The 27,925-nt window shown below is 37.0% G+C and overlaps 1 protein-coding gene and 1 long non-coding RNA gene across 2 annotated transcripts in view; one reads left to right on the top strand and one right to left on the bottom strand.

Moving 5' to 3' along the window:
• The window catches only part of LOC121734274 (furin-like protease 2), a 301,354-nt gene that overhangs the window by 33,404 nt on the left and 240,025 nt on the right, over positions 1-27,925 (top strand). The gene's annotated exons all lie outside the window — the stretch shown is intronic.
• LOC121734278 lies at positions 8-6,627 on the bottom strand. Its single transcript, XR_006036696.1, has 3 exons — positions 6,615-6,627; positions 5,244-5,250; positions 8-217 (listed from the first exon to the last, which is right to left on the bottom strand). It is a non-coding gene; the product is annotated as an uncharacterized LOC121734278 (long non-coding RNA).

Below are 27,925 nucleotides of genomic sequence, written 5' to 3'. Positions count from 1 at the left end.
TGTCTTATTTTGCTCCTTGAATTTACAAAAGAAAAAGTAATAATAGGACAGGAATTCGTTTTTGGTTTTATAAATAACATATAAAATTCAAATATTTTATTTCAAGTCCGTATCGATTTATTCGTTTTGGTCGATGTTTTTAAGCAGCTTACCTCACTATGGAGATTATTCTGACAGATGTCAAATGTGGCCTATTAAATTGCCCCGACTGTAATAGCTGCAGGTGCACCGCGAATTTGCCTAATAGAATAAACATTTAAAATGATCTTCAATTGGTGAATTGAGACATGTTACCATAGAATCGACTAGCGCCAATCTGGTCGATTTGATTCACAGCTTCTCTTTCTTCTTTTATATCTGAAAGAACACACATTTTGCCAAACGCTTTCTGGTAACCTACAGTCTACACTAGCTTGTTACCAAGTTAATCTAAACGTGTCGTTCAGAGACGTCATAACGCAAGGATACACAAGCAACAAAACCGAAATAATTCCCGTTTATACGGCAGCATGCTTTAAATCTGACCTGGAGATTAGCTGTGGAACTTCTGTCCTGAGGAGGGATTACGTTGAGGTGCAGACGGCCTCTAATCGCTTAAAAGGTTGTACAAGTCGCAGTAGTTTGACAAGTCTGTTAGTCTGCAAATGGATGAGGACCATGTTACTTGTGTTTGTGGATTAATCTGGAGGAAATTGGTGGAGCTATATGGAGCAAAATTAAAGTTGACGTTCTACTAAAGTAATTAGTTGATTGAACATACCATACTAAAGCCTACTCATCAATGAGTGAGTGTGGCAAAGCGCGGCTACCTGTCAAGTGCGCCATATAGGCCGTATAGCTATAATTCCAAACTGCTGATTGGAAATGTCCAATCAGCAGTATGAACTATACTCTCTACAGTGTGTAAAAAAAATAAGTGATAATACTTTAGGGAGTGTACGCGTTTCTTGTAGAGAGTTCACTGTGAAAGTAGCAGCGCTGAAAGCCCAATTTTTTTTTCACTTTTGTATGGGCAAGAGCCCCAGTGCCACGACTTTTACCATATAAAAGTGAAAAAAAATTTCAGCGCTGCTACTTTCTCAGTGAACTCTCTATAAGAAAAACGTACACACCCTAAAGTATTATCACTTATTTTTGTTACACCCTGTATATTTGTTTTAATCGTGCACTGGTTAAATCTGTGATTGAGATACATAGAGACCAAGAAGTACAGTAGTACAGTTTTCGCGGCAATCGGCATTCCCTTTTACGCGTACGTTGAAGTTAGCATATTGCTAATGAGAAAGTATATCTGTCTGTTCCGTCTGTTTTGTACCACTTAAACCACTGAAACGATTGTAGTCAAATTCGTGTGATGATCAAAATCAGGATATTTAAGCTCGGCAAAGGAGATATAATGGTTTTAATCCCAATAAGGGCGAAGCCAAACAAGCGTAATTTATGAGTTTTGAGTCGCAGAATTTCGGTTCGGCAGAATTCTCCTGCATTCAGTTTCATACAAAAGTCCTGTTTGATTCACACGAGCGTAAATTTGTGAGTCATGATTTGTATAAAAATATATTTACGCTCGTGTGAATCAAACAGGACTTTTGTATGAAACTGAATGCAGCAGAATTTCTGCCAGCCGAAATTCTGCGACTCACAACTCACAAATTACGCTCGTTTGGCTTCACCCTTAAGGTGCAGTTTTCGTGCGACGAAGATGCGGGAAACATCTAGGTTTTTGTAATATAAAATATTCATAGCAAGTGAATATAAATACGGCGATATAACGGCGATGCATCAGCCCGTGTCGAGTTTGTCGAGCGCTTTGATGTATGTGATTAGTGATGGGACAAATTGGATTTTACATGTTTGTCCAAGTGTGGGATTTATAGAAATTGGTTCGGCGTTTTAAAACGGCTTTATTTTGACAAATTCGAAAAGTTGCGGCCTCTATTTCACCAATCTACATTTTTAGATTAAAAGTGTGATGCGAAATGATGTTATCCGCGCTCCGAAATCGAATATTATTCTAGTATTTGTTGTTTTATTGGCCGTTTTAAATAAATCCTTTTTTGTGTTATGCTCGTTCTCATTTTTTGAATTCGTCGATGTTTTCCGATTCAACTAAACATCAAGGCTTCCTTCTTCTTGTGTAGAATGTTTATCTCCCGAACCTCTTTTGAGTTCAAAAAGTTGTTAAAATAAGGAATGAAAGATGTAACGGTTGAGGTTAATGACGAAGAAATAGGAAACATAATAAAGTGTACACTGTACATCGCGAAATATATTTGCGATGCAACGGCGGCGCCCGGGCTTATGACGCTAAAGCGGGCTGCATACAAATTACTGGAGACACTTTCTTTTACTACTCGTTAGATCGTGTTATTTAAGAGCTAACGAGCTCAGAATACAAATCCAAAGTCAACGGACTTAAAAGAGCGCCTTTTTAGGATTTAAACCGTGCATAATTCTGTTTTGTGTGCTAGTCAAACCGCGTGGTGATTACGTTTAAAGGGTCTTTGGAAGGTAATTGATTGACAGAAGGAGAAGTTTTGTGGTACAGAATAAGAAGGGACTAACGTTTATGTCGTCTTTTGTTTCGTGGTTGAAGTTTTCGGGCTTTTTGGTTATAGCTCTATCTATCAATTGCTTGTATGATCAACGGGTTCTGATTGGTCAAAACTCAAAAAATTGGCCAATGGACGTTTGACATGTGTGAATAAATTAGTATTATCATATTAATACAATATTCATAGAATATAGAATGGCTTGAAAGTGTGTTGATACTGTATTAGAATAGCAGAATCGTGGTCCTGGTATGCTTGCCTGAAATCGCTTAAATATCAAAAGCGGAATGTCTTCCACGGGGTTGCTATTCATAATAGTAACAATTTTAATATCACAAATACCCGCAAAGCTAAAGTCATCCGCGACAGTGAGGCTACAAAAGAATTGTTAAAATATACAATAAGCATTTATTACCTTTACAAAGGCGAGCTGCATTTTCATGTACATATTTAAGTGACGCTTAAAAAATTAATCCGCGGAATAACGTACACAGGACGCGCCGTAAGCGATCTCGCTCCGTTTTAAATTTACTTTTTCAAATGGTTTTCTGGTGTCATCGCACTTTTGCCGGTGGATTTATTTATTTTTTCTTCGAAACAGTAAAGTCTACGATTTTAATAATAATAATAATAATAAAATAAAAATAACTTTATTAAACATGTGAAAGGGACAGAACACAGCCAGAGTTAAATAACAATAAAACAAGGAATTCAAGTAAATTGACATGACGTATACAACATTTAACTACCTACTTAAAATTAAACTCGGCTATGGCTGTGCAATGCACACACCGCATGTTTAAAGGGGTAATCCACTCAGGCATCGACCGCGGCAAGCCGTGGCGCCTGATCTTCCGTGGCCCCCTGTCAGTCTGTGATCCCACAAACGGCACTCTCTTATAACTTATAAGTATATCTTTTAGAGCATTGACTCCCTACAAGAAACGAACATGATATCATAAACTTTGCAAAAGCATTGCCCTACAATAAATAATGCGTCCACATAATTTTATGTAGATTTTCATTTTCTTCGCGTGCTCATGTGTTGCTCAAACGTGTGATCAAAGGAACAAAAACAAAGAGAAATCTCGTTCCCAATTTATATTTTATCCATTTAAAACTTGTCTTTGTGATAAAAATTGTTTGTTAATTTTGGAAACTCAATCACGAAGTTTATAATAAAGTTGGGGGAAGCAGATGAGCCGCAAGAAAATTCCATTAACGACTTGTTTAATTCCAATCTTAATCAAAGAGCTTAATGATAACAACGAAGGAAATCTGTTTGTTCGGCGGTGAAACACTGCCAGGGCCAATTTGCTGGGATTTTGAGGACGTCTTTTAGTGATGGGTGTCAGAACTTTTTTCTCGAAAGTGATTGACAGGGCTGAGCAATGCTTTAAAAGCAGTTAGAGGTGACAATACTTATATTGCCTCTCTAGGTTTGCGCAAGATGAATCAATACAAGCGATTGCTAACATTTAGAGAGCCCTTGATCAACGTGCTGCACTGTACAGAACTTTGCAATCATGGTGACAATCATGGTTATCCTTTTCGATCCATCGTGAAGAAAGGCACTAGAGCCAACGCTTCATTGAGTCCACGCCAACGCTAATTGCAAACTTAGACTTGAGTTCTTTTACTAACGTTCAGATCTGTTCCAGTCCTCCAGCTGATTTTGTTTCGTGTAGTACGTTATGCGCTCCAAAGTGGAAGGTCTAAATCGTCTAAATTGAGTACAATCAGTGGGATGAAATTATTTCTCCCACATCCTCCCTTTATGAGACATTTCATTTATCCCATTCACTTATTGAAGGGATCCGCCGTTACGAGCGAACGCTCTCAGTAAATAAACCTAATTCCTGTTACAATACGATGTCTTTTTTCAATTTAATAAATTAAACAGCTCCACGGCCTTATCCACTAATAAAGTTTTTGCTTTTCTTTGATGCTCCCGAGGGGTTTATCGATTTGATTTCTCATTAAAAATATAAGGCGGTCGCATTCAGTGAGGTTTGATGATAACTTATTTTTTGTTAGAAAAAATTACCTTCAAACTGTTTTATAAATTAAAGTTTATAAATAAATTTATTAAGTCTCTCTAAGTGCAGTCGTAATTTGTTTAATGCCACTTTGTGCCAAACATTGACTATTAAGTACTGTATATCTCTATATTGCGCAAATCGTTGAAAAATGACACAAAAGACAGTCTAAATTATCCACCAAAATATTTCGTCAGAGACAGATTAAATACGTAAACATTCTATTGATTATTTCATTGTGTGGCACATCCCCCATACATCCATCTTTTGATGACGTAAATATCTTTATAATGCGGGGTTTTGTGTTTTTGTTGCGGAGTTTTTGTTGTGAGAATCGACGAATTCAGTGCTTGTTTCTATGGAGTTTTTTTTGTATACTTGCGGAAACTCATCATCTGATAAATATTTATATTTTATTCATCAAGGTAATACGGAGTTTGCATTTCCCGCAGCAATTGTTTATGTAGTGATATTATATGCTCCAGTTAGTCTAAGACAGCGCGGAGCTAGGAACAATATTATTAATTAACTAGAATCTGCGCTAACTGTGCGAACTGGCTGTATACGCTGCTGCTTAGTTTTATTAAGTTTTATCTTAACATTTCCAGGAACATTATGTTGGCTCGAAACGGGATCTTCTCGACGTTTTCACTTATTTACTCCTTCAAGGAAACGTTGAATGAATATATATTCTATTCAGAAAACTTGTTCAGCATGTATTTCTATAGATATAATATGCGAAAGTGTGTCTGTCTGTTACCATCACCTGATTGTCTGACAAGTAAAATGGATGGGCATGTAAAAAGTCGGTCCTGCGCCTGATCTTCTTTTCCCACTGTGTTATGAGAGTGAAAGGAATAGAGAGTGCTCTTGTGTACTGCGCACACACTTGGGCACTATGAAATTACTCCTGCGTAACAGACATGGTTTCAATGAAACTGGCCACCGTCTCCAAAACCGGTGTGGGAGTATTATTTCATCTAGTGAATATTATATTATCAGAAAATTTGTTCAGCGTGTATTTCTATGCAGTTATAAGTGCCGTTTGAATCTTCAGAGCTCTCAAGGAACTAACGGCAGATTGTCTGGCGTCTGTCCAATGCTTTTACCGTCGTCCTAGGAGCCTGTCATATATTTTGTCATCAAGTCAGCGTTATATAAGTGTCTGGCTTCAGAAACGTGGTCATTGTCAGACGTGGACAATTTATCTACTCTTTTCTTTTTCTGTCTTTGAATATTCATACTAAAAAAACTTATTTTATTTGAAGATCGTCTACTAGATCAGTAAGGAGAATTGCTGCTAAGACGGGATTGATCGAGTGTGGTTCTTGACTGTAAAGCGACCCATCTGTCATGGGCTATGAGCTTTAAAATATATTGACGACCATCTGTCTTAGATGTCCCATATACGAGATTGGGCGTTCATCCTAACTCTAATAACAAAGTGTCTCTGGCGTACAGTACAAACCTACTAACAAATTATAAAATACTAAATCTATTCCCACTTTTTTGGGTAAAAGGTGAGCCCCGTGCGAGTTTCTTACGCCGGTTCTACTCACCAAATGACGTTGCTCTGTCTATTGTCTAATAAAAACTGCCTAGGAATCAATTTCCTCCATGGTAGTTTGTATGCACAATGCATTAATGAGACAAACAATATTATACACTATGTCACATTAACTCACAATAATTTGTTTAGTAAAATTAATTTTTCACTGACATTTTTATGTAAAATTTCTCATAATTCTGGGTGTATTTGGACCACAGACGAATCTCTATTTTCTAGTGTATTAGTAAAGGCTATTATTTGTAGTAGAAGATAAAGGATTATGAAACTGATTTACGAATGCTAATGTCCGGATTATCTGATCCAAAATGATGTGAATTTAGATTATTTGTTGGCCAATATGCGATAATCGCACACCATGCCTTTGGTTGTGTAACAGAACTTTCTCTCCGATGTTTCGGTTTCACTTTTTATAGTATTTAATGTGTTTTATCCTGTTAGTGTTTCATACAAAACAAGTTTGAAATCAATCACGAGTAACTTTGTTGCTTTATGCAATTTATGAAAAATATAAGGTTTTGAATGCTTTATTAAAATGATTTTTCCAATATATTTTTGACTAAAATAAAATTGTATCGCAATGTGTTTATAAAGCACCACTTAAAGCACAGATTTTCTGACTTCGTCCTAGTAAACTCGATAATAGCTCCAACTGTCTAAAAGCAGTATCTCGTAGTCCGAATCGTAAATTTTTCTGTGATAAAAATTATCCTATGTCCTTATCTATGGTCTACACTCTACTCTATATCTGAGCTTAATTTCATCAAAACCGACCCAACAATTTTGGAGTCTATTTGATGAGATCAAACTTTTCTTCTTTATAATGATTGTTATAGATTTATAAACTAATAAATATGTTTGTCTGTTGTTTCAGGTATGTCGATCAGCTGTTTTGTACAACGGGATGTGTCTATATCAACAGGGCCGTGCGAATGTTGACACTAGACAAAGTCGTGAGACGCGCATTGTTGCGCCTATTGGGGCACATGCACATGACTATGTTATTAGCTTTGTCCACACTGTGCCTTTTTCTGTTCGTCAAGGTTCGTATAGCGCAGTCAACAGCGAACGTGAGGCATGCCCGCGACGCATGCCCTCTGACCGTATCCAAAACTTCAAAAATGACAATATTGGCGTTGCGTTCCTTGACGCATTTAATTATTGAATGCGCCAATATGAAAGTTGATGACGAAAATTGAAGATGAAAGTGCACAGTGTAGACATAGCTATTGAACAACTGAGTCATTTTGTGTACAAAATATGCTATTGGTAATGACTAGTTTCAATATGGCATCTGATATTGCGTAACTTCATTGCTTAGGATATGAAAGTCTAAAGTTAGTCCAGTGGCTATTAAACCTAATAAAATCAGTTTGTTTCTGAGCCTATTATTGCGTGAAATAGAAATATGAATAAAAATGTGACTGGTACTCGTACTCGTTGATTTGACCATCCTTAAAACTTGTTATAATTGCGTTGATATATAATATTTTGTGTAATTAAAAGGAATAGCGACAGCCCGTTTTAATTTAACGTTTGTAATCCAAAGGTTAGTTCAGTGTGGAAAAACCTTTAGTACTGCGTTCTTGTCGTTAGCATTATTTGTTGTTGGCGTGTATTGGTTTTTGTTTCATCGCTTGTTTTATAATTACACAAGACAATGTTGGGTATGTTAGGTCATTAGCTCGTTATAATACCTGTATGCCTGAGGTCGCTTTTTGCTTGAGAATGTTTTACATTTCCTTCCATTTTTTAATCGGCTTCATCCTTGTCAGTAGAACTTCAGCTGTTTCTATTTGTATCTGTTTTTACGAAACATTGAGACGATACGCACCTAGAATTTAAACAACAGGGAAGAGGTTTTAATTCGATATTTTTTGAAAAAAGAAGTTTCATGTCTTTTAATTAGTAAGTATCTAGTAAGTCCGTATCCGTACAAGCTTGCCAGATATGTAATTATTCTCACAAAAGTGATTTCACATCCAAGTCCAGCATTAAATTTGCTTGAAGTTCCTGGCCGGCATATTTCCTCTTTGTTGGCTTATAGCTTCGAGCGACGCGACGAAGAAAAGGAGTAGGACGCTCGGGAAATTCAGAAATCTTTTGCCGATACGTGTATTACAGGGGCGCCTCTGTACAAACAGCCGGCGGCTATAGCCAAGACAAATAGGTTGTTGTGTAAATAGAGGTGCAGATGGCTGGGTTTCCTCGCCGCCGGTCACCCATTACTCCTGGGCCAATAGGCACGCACCTAGCGATTACTGACAATATGTGCAATATTATGTGTGCGTTCAAGTATATTGTAGATAGGGAGCGATTTTTGGGTAAGGGAAGGTATATTATAGGCAATAATGAAGTCAGATTTAAAGTAAATTAGAGACTTTGTATGGTTTTTGTGCATATAATTGTTTAATTACATGTACCTAATTCCCAATGATTGCGAAGCCTTAAGTTTCCAACCACTACCTTAGAGACATCGATAATTTCTTCTTAAGATTCTTCGGTTCAAGGAAAGACCGAAAATCATTTTATAAAATTTCAAAATATTTTTTTAAATTTTCCGTCCACCTTTATGTTCCATTACTCGTTTGTAGAAAACTGTTATCGTAAAGCCAATACGAGACAATAATAAACGGAGAGAGCATATTTCCTTTGTAAATTCAGATAACTAGCGAAATATGTTGGCAACAATGGCGGCATGCTTTTGACGGCTGCGACGGAAACTGACAACTGTATCCTTGGCAACGAGCACCGTTGAGGAGGGGGGGGGGGGGGGGGGGATCACGTTTTTGTTTGAAAAGTGGAAAATGCAGGATAGAGACAATATTCCGATGTTTTAATTGATAAATCTTCTAATATATGAAATTCTCGTGTCACAGTTTTCGTTGCCATACTCCTCCGAAACGGCTTGACCGAATTCTCATGAAAATATTGAGTAGGTCTGAGAATCGGCCTACATCTATTTTTCATACCAAAAATTATTTATATGGCAAAACAACGTTTGCCGGGACAGCTAGTATCACTATACTAATAAGAGAGTGTCTCGATTTGGCGTTCGTTCGCTTCGGGTCAGGTTAAACAGCGATATATTATTCTCATGTATGTCAAATGATTGACTTTTGGAGATTTGATCAAACAACGGTTAGTTTCGTGACAAAATCATGATGTAGTTTTTTATTTAAATCGAGACTGCATCGAAGCCGCATTCGTGTTGCACTGCAGAACGCCTGGGGTTGTTCCCGCTATTCATGTATTATCGGATTTGTTCTAATTGTTCCTGGATGAAGCTAAGCTGTATGAAATAACTTATACTCAGCTTTGTCGCTTATCCGAGAACACAAATGTTTGCCCGTAGGACTCAAAGTTGCTCCATAAATTAGCCGGGCTACGTATGTTATTTCCAAATGCATCAAGTATTGATTTTGTCATTGTTTTCACTTGACTTAAATGTCTATTGGCCAGTTTCGGAGGTTTTTGACAGGAGTTTATCGTTTTAATAGCATTGTTGATTGCTTAGTATTTTGACGTTAGAATATTTATTTATTTTTCATAAAATGGTATCAGCACAATATACCCCTATATTTGCTACACTTCAAAATAGCAACCAGTGCCTTTTGTGTAGTGCTGATTTTTATAAAAGTGCCATGGATTCTTATAAAATAATAATTCACGCTCCACATGCTCTTGTTTTTTAGTGTTTTGAATAATTATGAAATTAATTCCCGCCGTTAAGGTTGGTTGGCGTGTAAAATTAAAAAAATATCTGCTCTCCAACAACGCATGAGCGAACACTAAAGTGCATCGTGTTATCTGTGCATTATGGCGCCTCTACATTTTATCCCATATTATATTTTAATTTTTAGCCCGTGTGCGTGATGGACAAATAAAGGCTATGGCGAACTTGTGGAGTCTTTAGTTGCAACTTGCACATGATCTGCGACATTATTATGGTGGTAATCTTGGCTTTTCATCGTGGCCCAACATGAGAAAGCTTCTATAAATACCCTAATTTTCTTCAAGCATATCCGCTTGCATTACAGCATAGGTACTTACAGAATACTTTATTTGAGAAATTGTTCATTAGAATGAATGAATGAATGAATTTATTATTTATTATGAATTTATTTCTCCATAAATTCATTCGGACCCAGTGTTTCACTCTGTGTTTCGAGTTTCGACGCATCACTTGTATTTCGAGATGCCGAATGAAAGAGTTGAATAAAGAAAATAAACAAAAGATGAACCTATCAGATTCATTCACTCGTATTGTACTTTGAACGAAACAAATTATTCGTTGCAAATGTTTCGATTTAAAAATAAACAGCTCCGTATTTTGACGTCCATTTTAAGCCGTTGTTTAATGGAAGCGGTGCGGAGTGTCGTCCCGATGTCCATTCTCTCGGCTGAAGCGTTCTAAATCTTGGCGATATAGGAAAAGGTTTTCGGATGTGGAAATCTCGCTCTCCGATGGCCCTTTTCTATCTTGTTTGCTTCAATGCGAGCGTTTGGAACATAATGCTCTATTTCCTCGATCGTGAGTCGTGACTGCTGAGTGCTGAGAGTTGTTTTGATATCGAGTTGGAGCGTTCAACTTTGGAATTTCCTTTGGGGTTAAATACGCAGTGGACTGAATTGTGGTAATCGTTAGCGTTTCTTTGCAGTGATTCAGTGATGTTAGAAATGCGAATGTCTGTATATTAGCTCTTCAAGCTTAAACCACTGAAAAGATTTTGATGAATGTAAAGTTGAGAGTTCAAAATGACTTTCTGGAAACCGATTTTGAAGAGTTGCGGAAAAGGACATAGGACATTTCGGGAGTTTTTTTAATGAAATAAGAGAGCAAACAAGCAAACGGGTCGCCTGATAGAAAGCAACTACCGTCGCCCATGGACACTCGCAACATCAGAAGAGCTGCAGGTGCGTTGCCGGCTTTTTAAGAGGGAATACGCTCTTTTTTTGAAGGAAGGAAGGTTTTGCAGGTCGTATAGGTCCGGAAATACTGCTGGTGACAGTTTGTTCCAGAGTTGTACCCATTTTCAATTTTAACAGCACAGCTGTTTTATTCTTTTACTAATTGTGTAAAGTGCATTGCATCAAGCAGCCTTATGATGGAGTCATCTGCAAACCAACTACAGCCCGTCTAACCACGTTTTATGCAACTCTGATAAATATAAAGCAGAGCCAATGTTTGCCTCATTAGAAATATATTTAAAACATAATTAATTCGCGCCAAATAGAATGTAAATGAGCTATGCAATTAGTTTAGATAATTGCATCAGTGGCTTGTGTTCGGCGCGGTCCATTGCAATCTATATATAAAGATTTACTATGAATATTGACCGCACGATAGGCATATAACAAAACAATTTAATATTTATCATCTAAATAGTTTGATTGAATCGAAACAACTGGTTAATTATTTATTTTAAATCAATCATCATCAAATATGCACCTGTAGGTTTGTACAATAATTATTTGTTGTTGGAGTAGTTTTAAAATCATCCTGTATTGTTCTTGTCATGCTGTAGTTTCAAACCTCTTGTTATTTTGCCAAAATCAATGGGCTTTGTCCAAAAAAAATCACATGTACTTTTTATATTTTTTTCGTTAAAATAGGATATTTTAAGAATATAAATTAAATAATTTTGAAATTCATTGGCTAGTTTTTTCTCAATAAATTTTTAAAGTTTCGCTCTGACGTCATGTATTGTTCTTGTCATGCTGTAGTTTCAAACCTCTTGTTATTTTGCCAAAATCAATGGGCTTTGTCCAAAAAAAATCACATGTACTTTTTATATTTTTTTCGTTAAAATAGGATATTTTAAGAATATAAATTAAATAATTTTGAAATTCATTGGCTAGTTTTTTCTCAATAAATTTTTAAAGTTTCGCTCTGACGTCATCATCGGCGGCCAATTGACCTCTGCAGTATGTTTTAAATTTCCTTTCAATCTTATTTATAATGGCTGGTTCGTCAAATGCAAGTTCTCATTATGTGAAAGCTGATACGAGAAGCTTACCAAAAGTTCGAAACGTAATGTTGGTCGAATTTATTGCTAATTTAACGCCATTGAAGGTCAAACAAAGGTTAAACATGTTTGTTAAAAAATATAAGTAACTAATGGGTATTTTTTTCGTTTATATACAGAATTTAAACGATCTCTGACCTTATTCCTCGAAATGTTTTTGTAATGAGCAAAATTAAAAAAAAAATTGACAATCCCCATTCTCAATTTTCACAATATTGGTTATCTTTCTCATTAATTTATATATTATATAAACTGAGAGTGCTGTGACAAGATTTGGAAAGTGAAATTAATAAATATCATGTGCGCCCTAAATATTTCCAAAAATTAACGTGTTCAGTGTAATTGTCTAAAGTATGGCCAGGCCTGTCCCACTCGCGCATTTAGGTATCGAACTGTAAGTACCCCTTTAAAGGGGCAGATCACAAGGGACTCACAAGCGAGCGGTGACGCGCGCGCAAGATTTTTTCGTCGCATATATCTACGTACTGATTTAACCGCTGTGACAGAATCATTATTAATCTGATAAATATGAACAATTGAAAAAAGTCAAAGAAATATTTCAATAAAGTAATTTATGACTTTAAAATACAAAAAAAGATAAAAAAATACACAAACATAGCAAATAAACCAATTTGTTACAAACAAACCGCATACTACACATAAATAAACACAAGTTACTATGTTTAAGTTGTAAAAAATTCCTGACCAGCTCCTACACTATAATCAAATATAAAACTATTATAAAATATACGTTGGGTTACCTAAAATTTGATTATTACTGTAAAAAAGTTTGCTATTAGTAGCTATAGTAATTAAAAGAAGATTATTTTATTTTCTAAAAGGTGACAATCTTGATTTCGTCAGAAAGGGTACCTCTTACGCGATAGAAAGAGAGCGTACATGTAGGCAAATATAATTGTAGGCACCTAGCACTGCGCGGTCGGAATTTAAACTTTATAGTATCGTAGCATGAGTTGTTATTTTTTTAAACGGGTTTCACGAGAGGGAATTCTGTTGGTACTACTAATATATTATATTCTGTGGTATGGCTTAGATCTTATCTTCTTCAACAACAGAAGGTGTAACAAAACTCAGTGATTATATTTTAGGGTGAGTATGGGTCCCCTGTATTGAGTTCACAGTTCACTGTGAAAGTGGCGGCGATGAAATAGTAACTATTTAAAAACTTTTTTATGGGCAAATTCATGACGCTAAGGCTGTAAAAATCACAAAAAAATCTCTTTCAGCGCTGCTACTTTTACAGTGTATACAGTATGTAACAAAACTAAGTAAGAGAGCTAAAAGAGAGAGTAAACTAAAAGAGAGAGAGCGTAGAGAGTTCACTGTGAAAGTAGCAGCGCTGAAAGACCAAAATTTTTTTCACTTTTGTATGGGGAAACTCGTGACGCTCGGGCCCTTGCCCATACAAAAGTGAAAAAAAAATTGTCTTTCAGCGCTGCTACTTTCACAGTGAACTCTCTACGAGGAACACGTATACATCCTACAGTATTATCACTTAGTTATGTTACACCCTGTATAAGGGACACACGGCGCACCCTAAAGTATTATCAGTTATCACTTAGTTTTGTTACATCCTGTACATGTACAGCGGAAAATGACAAGCGCATGTGGATTGTGGGACGATCGTCTGACGAGGCTTTAATCGTCCGAGTTGGATGCGGGGCCGGCGACGCGGAAAGTTGCCGAGATACAGTACGGTCGCTGCACTCTGAATCGCACTTCCCCGAGTAATTGCAGGCTTACTAGTGTATGTAAAGGCATTTTATATTTTGGTATCTTCGCTCCGATACTAACTTGTGAAGTTCTGAGAAATGAGCTAATAACATTAAATTAAAAATTAAAAAAAATCCGACATATTATTTTGTAATATGCACGTAATGCGCTTTCATTTGAGACCCCACTTGAGTATACTTGCAGACATTCGGTAATTCTTCCCCACTTTCACCCCCCCCAGCTTTTAAACGGCTCAACCGATTTTCTTCAAACATGTCTAAGAACACTCGCACATAAGTCAGTCACCTTTAATAAAAAAAAAACGATTAAAAATTAGTTCATCCGTTCGGGAGTCACGTCAAACAGGGGTGTTTTGCGTCGGGGTTAAAAAGGTCCTAACTTGAAAGGACAAAAGGTCACTAAACATGCAAATCTGTTAAAGGACAAAGGACAGTTGAAATGTTATCTAGTTTGCAGTAGATAACCCATTAGCAAAAATATAAAAAAGGAAATACTTCCAATCGAAGTTTGATAAGCAAGCCCCGTCACGATATCTAAACAGAAATAAATAAAAAAACTATTAAGAGTATACCTTTTTTCCAACTGTATAATGTTAATCAATTACAGTGTTAAATCTTATATCTTTCAACGAGCAATTGTAAATAGGAATCATTTTTAGAAAATGTAATTTTATTCGTGTTTTATCGAATACCGAGCAAAGCTAAGTAATAAATTAAGGTAGCATTGAATGCTTTACTCTCTACTCCTTATGTGTTAAACTATAATCTGTCGTAGTATTTAGAAGTTTGTAACAACAAAGGCGTGTGCCGTGTAATATGGAGGCGTATCGAAGTTTGCCATTATAATAAGCCATGTATCATCTGTTCTAAAAGCTCGGATCTGCGCAAGCAAGTTTTAAGTTTCTCGGAAATGTTGCTCGTGTAGCTGTTTTGGCTTGCTGATTTACATTGATACAGCATCAGCTGGATGTTGGACTGGATTGAAACGTGTGTAAGGTATATGGATGACATGGTAACATTGCTTTATGAGCAAGATAGATACCGCATGTGTATGTACTTCGCGTGCCATATCACGTTCCCAAACGACGAGCAATGCTCGTCTTTTCTTTAGTCTGCTATCGGAATCAGACGTCAATCGGAATTTTAAAAATGCCTAAATGCCTAGAAGAGCTGTAGAAATTCAAATAAAAACGTTGGCCTTGATAATGGACACGTTTCTTATCATCGGTACGTCACAGTAGGTAGTAAAAAAGCTCGCTCGCAGTAGGCACGCTCGTTTTCATACAAATGGAGCGACCTGCGACATGCGGTATCTATCCTGATCTATATCTGTGATTGGTTCAGTAATAATCTAGTGGATTCGATGGTGCTGGCGCCTGTTGCTGTATCGATGTGATTTGTGAATCAGAACAGATTTAAGGGCATTGCCCCCACAAGATGTAAGATCATCTAGTTAATGAGCTAATTAGTGAGACAGAGCATTCGTTTAGACATGGATTTACGTATTGAACACCGTACGTGGTAAGTACTTTTTCTCCTAAAGAGTCTCTAAAAATTGCAACTGTAAAGAGTTTGTTTGTTTGTTTGAACGCGCTAATCTCAGCAACTACTAGTCTGATTTGAAAAATTCTTACAGTGTTAGATAGCCCATTTATCGAGGAAGGCTATAGGCTATATTTTATCACGCTCAGACTAATAGAAGCGAAGAAATAGAAAATGTGGAAAAAATGGGGAAAATTATTTGAATGAGCCTATCTCACGAACTACTGGAGCAATTTTTATTGTTATTTGGCACAAATAAGAAGTAGACCACGTGAAGGATCATAGGCAATTTTTTCTGGACTAATTTGTCTGTGAAATATCTACTTTACGCGGGCAAATCCGCTCGGAACGTCTAGTCCTAAAATAATAATTAAAAGTCTATAAAGATCACGTTTTTTGTCCATTACAGAATACGTCCTCAAGAAACCGGTGAATGCAGTCGCGAACTTTGCCTCAGGCCAAAGTCATTCTCTATACTCCGAACAAAAAACTGTTATTGTCGATAGACGATAGTAATCGAATGGATTCCCATAACCTTCGTGTTTGAACGCCTCTGATTTAGCACACCGAAGGTATAATTTTCTTATACACATAACGGTGTCTTAGCGCGAAATGGGTTTCCGCGTGGATTTCAATACCTCTAGATTCTATAAAGTAGAATGATGGTGGTTCGCCGTTCGAGTGTGCAAAAAACTGCGTGCAACTTACTATACGTAAAAATATTCATTGTGTGGCATTTGCATACTTTGCCGTAAAAACTTAGCCATTAAGGTTTTCTCGAGACTTCAAAGTTAAACAGCTTTAAGTATGTAAAGGCTACTAGGTACCTATATTTAGTAAAAATATTGACTTTATCATATTTTTTCAACTCTTGTCTCTGGGACTCAGTTGATCTCAGACTGGCTGTGTAAGCATTGTCTAATAGTATCTAAGATTCAATAAAAAAACTATTATCAATTTTCCATAGGTCACCTTATTGTCAACAGCTTCAACCATAAATAAAAGAGTTTAATTCGCATGTATAGGCTTATCACTCAAAAATCTGTCATTTTTCCTAGTGTGTGTGTTGTAGTGTGTGTAATGTTTTATTTGTTAAAAAAATGTATGATAAAAGCATAATTTCAAAATAATATTAGCTCGATGCACTCCTTCACCATATAAACTATAACTGTGCAAAATTTCATTCACCTAGGTTTTCGTCAAAAGGGATACAAAGTTTTTGGCGTGAGCCAAATCTGCAATCTGCCACCATCTATCTATATATTAATACGTGGGTATTAATATATAGATAGATGGCGGCAGATTTACACATTAAAAGCTACACGCATTACGGCGTGATAAACGCTAAACTCGGGAGCTCGTGTTGTGTTCCATAAATAGGTCTCCATCCAGATAATCAGAATGCTAATTAGCGTTAAATAAACAAGCTAATTGAAATTAACATTAGATGTTCAGGTAAACAGCATAGTTGGAGTTTATTAGAGGAATTGCCTCCATCAGCGCATATTAAAGTTTCCGCGCCGGGGGGATGAAGTTGGCCCTATTAAAGTCTTGTCAAACGTTGCGCCTGCACCATTGTTCTTGTTGTGTGCCGCGTTTCATTTTACTCCATTAAACAGTTTAATTAAATTTTATTGTATTCCGCGGAAGTGCGAAAAGATTGTAATTGCTTTTGAGTTTGTGCTGCTGGTTGTATGATAAAAGTTTTAATTAGTGTGTGTTCTTTTCGGGGTTCCGTACCCAAAGGGTAAAAACGGGACCTATTACTAAGACTTCGATGTCTGTCTATCTCCAGGCTGTATCTCAAGAACCACTGTAGCTAGATTTCTGAAATTGTCACAGATAAAGTTTTGTGTAATTTTAAGGCCATACAACAAACGTAATTTACTTGCTATTTTTTGCTTAATATCAATAATGGCAATAGCTAGGCACTTGAAATGGTAACAAAAAATATTTTTTTATCTATTTTTGCTCTATAATGGTACGGGAGTCGGGAACCTTCGTGCACGAGTCCAACTCGCACTTGGCCGATTTTTTATATCAGTAACTTCAAAAGACAAGGGTTCGTAGCTTACATTGTTCAGCGGACTTAGCATAACAACATTAGAAACAGGAAAGAATGGACATACATTTCTATGGTGGTGGTGGTTTCTATGCTGACCATGCTAAGCATGCTGGGAGTGTTGGGAGAGGGTTTTTTAAAAGTCTACAATAATCTGCAAAAACTTTGATTTAGGGTGAATCCAAACGAGCGTAATTTTGTCGAGTCATGACTCGTGGGTCGCAGAATTTCTGCCGCGTATATATTTTTTCATACAAATCATGAGTCACAAAATTACGCTCGTGTGAATCAAACAAGACTTTTGTATGAAACTGAATGCAGCAGAATTTCTGTCAGCAGAAATTCTGCGACTAACAACTCACAAATTACGCTCGTTTGGCTTCACCCTTAAGGCGACGCCTTGATAATTTGGCTGTAGCGATATCGATTTTTCTCAGCAATGACTAAAGCTAAGAAATTAAAGTTCATTGTCAGTATTCATCATATTGTCTTTGTCTTTGAAATACTCATAGCATAAAACGATTGGTCAACTTTCATAACACAGAATAATCAACCAAAAAGACCTCTGTAAAAAAAGGGTTTCCTATTTTGTCAACAGAGGAGAGTGATTTAAGCTTCCAAAATTTGTACATAGATTGGTTCAAGCATACACTTTAATTTGCCCATAGTTTATATGAAATGTATTTATCGTTTTTAAATTTCGCGACAAAAACCATTTTGTCGCTTACGCCCTATCCATTTTTACAAGCAATCTAAAACATATCCAACACGGTTTTTTACTTTAACGCGGTGTCACCTTAAGGGCATTTCTCTTAAAACCTTCCTCTAAGAGAGAACTGATGATGCTGAGGAACTAAAAGACGTTACAAGCGCGCATTACTCCTCATTTAGAGAATGCAGCAGCCGTGTACACTGAACTATAATTAGTAAACACGGTGTTAATTTGTGGCGCACCGGATGTATACAGTGCTCTCCAGATAATCAATCATCCGTTTACTAGCTTAGTAGATTTGCTCGGTGCTGTGCATTACTTTGGAGTAGATTTTGTAGAATCTAGATGTTGCTCGTAACTTTGCTGAAATTTGTTAAGAGGAGTCCACACCGCACTTTTTTCCATACAAACGTTGTCCCCTGTTTCCTCCCTGGATAATGCTAGTAGAGTTATAATTTTTTTCCTGAATATCTACAACCACTAATACGATGTCCCTATGTTTTCTTTTTTTTTTTCATAATTTAATTATTAAATAAGATATGAACGTTCAAAAACCCAAAAAAATGGCCAGATTTTACGCTGTGTTCAAACGTCCAGAAAACAGATTTGGCTAGATTATACAAAAAAAGCAAAACATAGGTACACAGCTCAAGGGTTTTTTTAATGTTTAATGAAAAAAGTACTTAAATCGGTTTAGTTTTGGAGAAGGAATCAGGGGACAACGAATCGTTGATTTTCTGGATTTTCTGCAGTTGTCTCTATCGCGTTCTGCGGTATAGGCTTGAAGTAAGGGAGACAGCTATAGATATTACACGTGCTTTTTTTTCATTTCTCTAGCCCCTGGTGTATCCTCTTAAACGCGTTAATCGTTACCCGTATATTTTGCAGCAATAAAATAAAATAATAAAATAAAATAAAATCAAAAGATTTCGATAGAAGTTGTATGAAAATCGGTTTAAAAGCGGATAACAGCAGTTTGAACTTTAAGAGACATACTTTTGCATTTATAAAATTACTAGATAACGCCTGCAACTCCGTTGCGCTAAAACTCGTTTATCGGGAACCGTAAATTTTGCAGGAAAATATTCTATGTCCTTTCCCGGGACTCAAAAACCAAAGTATCTCCATGCCAATTTTCAGCAAAATCGGTTCAGTGGTTTGGGCGTGAAGAGGTTTTCGCATTTATAATATTAAGTATGGACATTTATAATAATACTAGCTATTTGACCGAGCTTTGCTCGGTATTCGATAAAACGCGAATTTTTATTCGTGTTTGACATTTTCTAAAAATGATTCCTAGCTAGATCGATTTATCGCCCCCGAAACCCCCAATATACTATAAATTTCATGAAAATCGTTGGAGCCGATTCCGAGATTCCAATTATATACAAGAATTGCTCGTTTAAAGGTAAAATATTACTATGGGTATATTCATACGCGGGAGAGCGATGCTTCGACACGAATGGGCCGGCTGGACCGGAGAAATACCACGTTCTCACAGAAAACCGGCGTGAAACAGCGCTTGCGCTGTGTTTCGCCGAGTGAGTGAGTTTACCGGAGGCCCAATCCCCTACTCTATTCCCGTCCCTACCCTCCCCTATTCCCTTCCCTACCCTCCCCTATTCCCTTCCCTTCCCTCCTCTACCCTCCCCTATTCCCTTCCCTTTCCTTCCTTACCCTCCCCTATTACCCTGTTCCCTCTTAAAAGACCGGCAACGCACTTGCAGCTCTTCTGATGCTGCGAGTGTCCATGGGCGACGGAAGTTGCTTTCCATCAGGTGACCCGTTTGCTTGTTTGTCCCCTTTATTTCATTAAAAAAAAAAGTTAAATGATTGTAAATAAAGCCAACTTTACTATATAGCTAGTCTGATTCTAGTTCAAATGCAATACACGCTTGATGTAAGGTACAACGTTTACAAATACATCGACTGCAGACAAGTGAGTCATACATTGTACCAAGAATAACATTAAATCCACGTTGTATAAACACGAAAACATAACATGCGCTGTTATGAAATATCGAATCTAATTGTTGAATCGCCTCGGGGCGAAGATAGTTGACCGATTAAACAACTATTCTCAGTCCCCGGACTTAGACCCTGCCGGGTGTTCCGTGGCCCCAGGCGCCTGATATTCCCCCATCGATTCCTTGCTCCTATTTGTTCAGCATGTCGCATATAATATTTGTTTTATCTGCAACGTTCTCTATATTTTTCCGTAGTTTGTAGTCTGTACCTTTGCTGGTATTATCCGTGTTTACTCATGTTATTCAAAATGCTTATATCCTACCGACTGCGCCATATCATGTAAAGACGGGATGCGAAAATCAAGCGAGGGTTAGACCAAGACGGATTTGTACTTTACTTCGACTGCTTATATAATTAATATATAAAATCAATATCCTACTATTATAACATAGTACTACTAAATTTTGTGATTCGTCTTCTAGTTTAGATCGTAGTTGTTGAATTAACATTTTTAGGGTTCCTTACCCAAAGGGTAAAAACGGGACCCTATTACTAAGACTTCGTTGTCTGTCCGTTTGTCTGTCTGTCTCCAAGCTGTAACTCAAGAACGGCTATAGCTAGACTTCTGAAATTTTCACAGATTATGTACCTATATCTGTTGCCGCTATAACAACAAATGCCGCTATAAAAATAAAATAAAGTTAATATTTAAGGGGGGCTCTCATACAAGAAACGTAATTTTTTTGGCCTTTTTAGCTCGTAATCAATAATGGTAACAGGCACTTAAAATTTTCACAAAAAAAAAAATTATATTGTTACTTCAATAATTAATAATAAAATAAAATAAATGTAAATATTTAAGGGGGAGTTCTCATACAAAAAACACAATTTTTATCTACTTTCGCTCTATACCAGTACGGAACCCTTCGTGCGCGAGTCCGACTCGCACTTGGTCGATTATTTTTATTATACAAAGTCAACACACGCTTATTAAGACATAAATAATATGTTGGATAAGGCTTAGCTCTATTAAAATGTATCTCTAAAATCTGCAATCGAGCAACTATCGGAAGTTTATATTAAAATGACTTTAGTTCGATAACATCTGGACGCTATTCAGCTTCGACTGAGGAAGAGAAGTTCTCCAACTTCTATGTGGATATAAAGTAAGAATTACAATTCAATGAAGGATGGAATTCAATTAAAGCATTTCCTCATAAAAATAAGTTTAGTTAGCCATTGATCTTTAATTAACTCGTGCAATTAGTGCTCTGTAATAAATTTTATAGTATTTAAAATTGATGATGTTGGTAAATGTTGTAAAAATGCTGTTTCTTATTTGTCGGATCCTAAGCCAGTCAGCGAGGATTTGGGCTAGTGGGACTTATTTTTAGGTTTCCGTACCCAAAGGGTAAAAGCGGGACCCGATTACTAAGACTTCGATTTTTCTCCGTCTGTCCGTCTGTCTTTCTTCAGGCTTTTATCTCAAGATCGGTAATAGCTAGGGCATTCGGCTTTCGTGTGCGAGTCGAACTCGCATTTGGTCGATTTTAGAAATATTATGTTATTCATGCATAGCGTTTGAGCTAACCTCAATCTAGAGTCAGACGTTATTCGCACCGACTTCAATCCAGTCCTCAATTAGTGTCCGCTGTCCAGCGCTAAAAATAAACCGGCGGAATTCAATTTTCGTATTTAAATAAAAAAGGATTTTCATCTGAATGCAGAAATTCTTTTCAAACTCTGGTTTTATTTAATTATGTTCGTTTTCCATTTCGAGCTTAGCCGGTGGCTTCCTAATTATGTCAAAAAAATAGAAATATTATATTTTATTTCTACCACTGTGGTCGCGAAGTAACCGAGTAACATTTCGCTTAAACGTGTCGCGTTGCTCTATTCCAGGGTTTCTCAAACTTTCGGTTCCACGAACCCCTGTTACAATTTCCAGGTAACAGCGAACCCCTTACTAACTAATGAAAACACATAAAGTGCCAAATAGTGCCGCGCGTGCCTGCTAGTTATCAAGCCAACATTACGTGAATCTTGTCGCGAACCTCCTGTCGTCGAATGGCGAACCCCTAGAAACTAGAACCCACTTTGAGAAACCTTGCTCTATTCGATTCAGCAATGCTTAGACCCTATTCTCGTATCAAATAAGACAAGTTATAAAACATTTTACAAAATTGCATGGTGCATTCTTGGGTCTGTTGTATTTTTAGAAGAAAACGCTTGCGCCAGAGCTACGTGACATTGTAATAAAGGAACCGGAATGAGGTGGAAAAGCGACGCGGCACATTCTCGGCGAGCAAACGCGCTGTTTGTGTGCGTGATTCGTGCGCTTGCTGGAAATGAAATGTTTAGGTAATTAGGTGTAGTTTAGGTTGCATTATCAAAAATAGACGTTCGGTAAGCAGATCTATGCAATAATTATTATGTTTAACACAGCTGAAATGTTAATGATGGGCGGTAAAAGTTGTCGACTGTGAAGCTGTCTATAGACTGTACAACCAACATCAATTATGGGCATTCATAGACGCATATGCTCTTCCACAATATGTTCGTAATTGAAAGTATTGGTCCGCCTTGGGCCAACGCAGAGAGCCTGCACCATGCTATCCTTTAAATGTGGCAAATAACGTTGTGACTTTTGGTTGACAAATCATCAGAACCCCTCGTTACGATATTAAGATGTCGCTATAAAGTTTATGGTGGTTTCTTCCGGGTGGTAATTTCCGAGCGGATCCCGGTAAACTTCCCTGTCTCTTAGAGTAAGAGCCAGCGGCAGCCATAGTTTCGTCATTTTAAAAGATCCTGCCAGAGCACCTAAAATTCTAATATTTTAGAGGTGTCTGGCAATACGAAGCAACTGTCCGGTAGTGTTGCTACAGTTATCCAGACGAAAGATAAAAATGCGAGCATTATAATTTATTGTTAGGTAGACCTCCAGAACTGGAGGTCCTGAAGTAACCGCGACTGAAACTCCATAGTTGCTTGTCGTTCTTACCTCTATAATGGTTTATAGAGAAAGTCTGGCTGTCGCTGGCTCTTGGGCCATGTGTACAATTGACCTTTCCCGCGATCTAAGGTTATACGCGGATGTGTGAGAGACGCTCAGTGTACGTGCTTCCTACTTCCTCAAACTAATGATTAATTGTGATTAATTGTCGATTAGGAGATAATGAATGTCCGTTTCTGAAGCAATTCCAATTACGTATGGAAGTAGAACTGCGTATATTTGCAATAAAGTTCTAATTAGAAGAAATGAAGCTTGAGTAAAGTTTTTTTGCTTCAAAAATGTTGGTGTGAAAAAATGCCTCCGGGTAGCGATTACAATTTAAAAAATAGAATGGAACACGAGTAATCGGCTCCACTAGTCATAAATGGAATATTGTATGACCGGGGACGGACGTGTACGTTGCGATTTACACACACCATCGGCGTTTTATGTCGCGCGTAATAGTCTGTAATCGCCTTAAGCCATCGCCGTGTTGTTTTAGCCCCAGCGCCGATTATATACAATTGATGCGGCTTTAAAATCAATCCGATTGCACACTCCGTGGACAAATTGCAATGAATTTTTCATGAACGAGAGATTGCAATTTTAATACTGTGTTTCATACTTTTGACTTCATTTTATAGAATACTAGATGACGCCCGCAACTCCATTGCGAAAAAACTCGTTTATCGCGTGCGAACCGTACATTTTTCCGGGACTAAAAGTACCCTATGTCCTTTCCCGGGAGTCAAAGTATCTCCATGCCAAATTTCAGCGAAATCGGTTCAGTGGTTTAAGCGTGAAGAGGTAACAGACAGACAGACACACTTTCGCATTTATAATATTAGTATGGAAGAATTTATAATATTAGTATGGGTACAGGACATTTTCTGATAAATTTTCATTGTAAGCTAAGTCACTGTGCAGTCTCATCCAAAAACTATAGTTAGAATTTTTGCTAACCAATATTTTTTCACCTTTATTCTTTGTTTGGTGCAACTTTTCGATACTGCGTACAAAGCATAAACTTTGCCACGGTTTTCATATATCTGTCTTATCTTCCTGTATCGACAAAACTCCCGAAATTTATAGGCACGCATAAAGCGCGTTAGTTTTATCCTAAAGTTGAACGTTTGACCAGATCTAGGCAAGTTTTTGTCACCTTTGTGTACATTGTATATTATGCATATGACCAGACTGACATACATGGCCCATATATAAGGTTATGGGTACAACGTTATGGGTTGTGTTATGGGTACATAAAATATACCTGAAATAAATACCTTTTATTTATTTTATTTTATTTTTAAGTTCTAAATGAATAGAAAAATTGAGGATACGAAATATTTCCTAAGTAATATAATGTGTGAACAGAAAAACTTTACAATGTTTCGTTCTTGCCTGGTAAGTTTGACAAGAGACTTCATAGACAAGTACAAAATTGTATAACTATAACGCATATATAAAGTTCGGATCTTTTTATTAGTAAGGCTATTTTTAGCGACATAGCCCATTCAGTATTTACAAGGCAAAACCTGCCATTTCGTGAAAGGATCATAAAAGTAACCATAAAGGCGCACGCCTCTAATGTGTCGCGGGGTTTGTGTGCGCATAATGTTTTACAGGGGCTATATTAGTTAATATGTTATAAAGGTTCGAAGATCGCGTGGCTCGCGTGCTGCGTACGGAAGCAATTTGGCCCCAACACCGTAATGCCCCGTCTAATGGATACGAGCTGGGCAAATATTGTGCCAGCGGTGTGAATGACTCACTTCGCCGAGTGTGTTGCTTCCGATATGGTACAAAAATTATACACTAGGCTGGGTTGAAATTGCTCTGGGGTGGATGCAAGTGGTTGTCTTTAATAATCTGTGGGTTTTAAAAGGAAACCTTTGTGTCGGAAGGCTTCGGAGGGACTGGATGGATATTGATAGAGTACTAAATGGTAGGTAGGTCAGACGGAGAGATCAGTACGTTTTGTTGCGGAATAACATTTTTCTATGATTTCGTTTTTTGCGTATGAAGTCGCTGGAGACATCTTTCTTCTATTAATATTTTTTTTAAAGTTCCTTGTCTTAAATTCGTCTTCTAAACTTTTCTACCACAGTAGTCCTTATAACAATGTCCACAAAAATCTGTTCCCCGAAATTTATCAAATATTGGGGTATTTGTGGAGTATTTGTCGATACAATACTGTCCGTTAGCACATGTTCGGTGGAAAACACAATAAATAAGTGCTATCTACAGCTGTCCATCTCTTATCTACTCTGTAAGCCCGCAGTAAAAATTAAACAGCCGTTGTATAGTGCAATACAATAATTAAAACCTCGGTTAATTGCACAGTTAATATCGTATTAACTGCACATTTAACTGCGCCGTTTATTTAACTGCGGTGTACAATTGTCCGTTTGTTTAACGTTATCACAAATTATATTCTAATTAATACTAGCGTTAATGAAATGAAATACTCATCTAATTTTACTCGTAGTAACGCAGTCATCTAGTATAATTAGCATCATGGGTTTTGGATTTTGCGTATCGTTAAGATTATAATTGTTTAAATCATCCTCAATGTTTTCAACTTATCCCTATTGAAAACTGAATAAGCCTATTGCCTTTTCATTTCTATGCGTGTTCATCGATTTCTCAGCAGTATCCATGGAGTTCTTGGCATTTTCTATGAGCTCTTTGGCAGTCTTTATAACTTCGTCGGCAGTAGAAGAAAAGTTGTGTGGGCTCTTCTGCTGTTTCTCTGGGTTTATCAGTAGTCTCTTAGAGCTTCTCGGCAAGAGTCAGAATGGGTATTAAAAACTTTTCTTCAGACCTACTTGCAGATGGGTCAGTACTTTATTAGCATGTGGCCATTTATTTGTGGCCATAGCTTGTTATTAATACAAATTTTGGTTGCGTGCGTAGATAACGTGGAAGCGTTTGCTAATATCCAATACGTGGCGTGTGAGCGAGGGCTTGGCTTTGTGCTTCTTACAATAGCCTCACCCCCTTTTCACGTGACCTGCTCAGAATATAATAATCGTAGCCAGTTTAATAGGTATCGACTTGATATTAATGTTCCTGTGTTATGGGTGTGTCGATGATGGATAGTGTACAGTATGTACAATGGATGGGTAAATTAAACACATATTACTGTATAACTGAACACTACTACTCTGGCGAGGACTGGTGAAGAAGTGATCGTCAGACCGAAGTCGAGCGACGACTCCAACTATCCCCACTACCTATCTAGTAGGCGCGTCCATCTTTATTTAAATACACTACAGACACAGAATAGATAATAGTACATACTACAGATAGTATATTGACATATAAAGAATCTATGGTGATAATGTGGAATGTTAAATGAAAGGCCTTGAGGGAGGCCTTCTAGTAGTAGGACAGTATAGGCTAAGAAAAGGTAAACGTATGTCATGAAAAGTCGAAAACTAAAGTTTCAGACTAATTCAAACCTAACGAACTAAATCAAGAGTCTAGTTGGTAGAAGTTAATAAAAATAAAGCAGTAATTTTCAAAAATTAATTAGGAGAATAATAAGATGAGAATGCAGTTTTAACAAACTGAGCAACGAACAGCGAGCGCCCGGAATTCGGAGTTCAAAGTGAATCTTTGCGGTGGGAATGTAACGTTTCTGATCGTTAGCGCCGTTTAATATAATTACAGTGCGGAGTTTCGTGCGCGAGTGTACTTTGCGGCTATCATAATTATCGTTGCTCATTAATATGTTTAGACAGTACAGTCGGACACAATCGCGATAAACACAAATATGATGATTCGGTCGAGTGTTTGCCCCGCAAATGTTTGCCCCCGGCCCGGATTTATTCCCGTTCGTGTTGACATTGTGCGGCGGTTTGGACCGTACGTCCCCGAAAGTGGCCAAATTATTGGATATGATTTATTAAATGGGATTTCTGATGTTCTTTTTTTTAAATTAAATATTATCTTCAAGTTCTTTATTTATTAACCCTTTTAGATTAAACATCCAAATTCAAATTCTTTATTTACAGTCACTGTTAAAATATTATATTTCTTTGTGCATAATGCGTAATCTATATGATTCTAAATTATCGTTTTTTTGGTGCGAAAGGTCATGTTTTATTCAGTACGTATTTTTAACATGAATTATAGGAAGATTGATGATACCAAAAAAACTTTTATCGTTTAATCTCGACCATAATCACGCCATCTACAAATGCGATAATGACATCCGAATTATTCATTCTGCCTATAAATGAACCATATTCGTACAAATGGCACGCAAATGTGTAATCAAAAATGAATAAAGCGATGAAAATTTTTAACTATTTCCGAAATATTTTCCAGAAAACCATTAGCTTGTAAGAGGCTTAAGAGAAGTAATTTGAAATGGGCAACGAAAAAGAATTAAGTATTACACCGTGTACGCACAAAGGTCCCTTCTGTGGTCGAAACGAACATGGTGTCCTGCACAAATTTTTAATGATTGCTGCGAATCTTTATTTGCTATGTCTTTTATTATTTCAAATAATTCGGGTGTTCAATCTGTAGAAGTCACCTTTTTAGGCATTAGTTGAATCTACACCTTATAAGATGGTAAGTTTTTTGGTGAAATGGGCTGCAACTAAATTTAGTCGCGTTATCTTCATCTTGCGGCACGAAGTCCGTACAAACTTTTGAGTATTAAATGCGTAACATCAAACGGACCCCTGTAACG

This window comes from Aricia agestis, chromosome 15 (assembly GCF_905147365.1).
Source record: "Aricia agestis chromosome 15, ilAriAges1.1, whole genome shotgun sequence".
Classification (NCBI taxonomy): Eukaryota; Metazoa; Arthropoda; class Insecta; order Lepidoptera; family Lycaenidae; genus Aricia; species Aricia agestis.
Note: the sequence above shows the minus strand (reverse complement) of the source record. Positions and strands in the feature narration are given on the sequence as shown.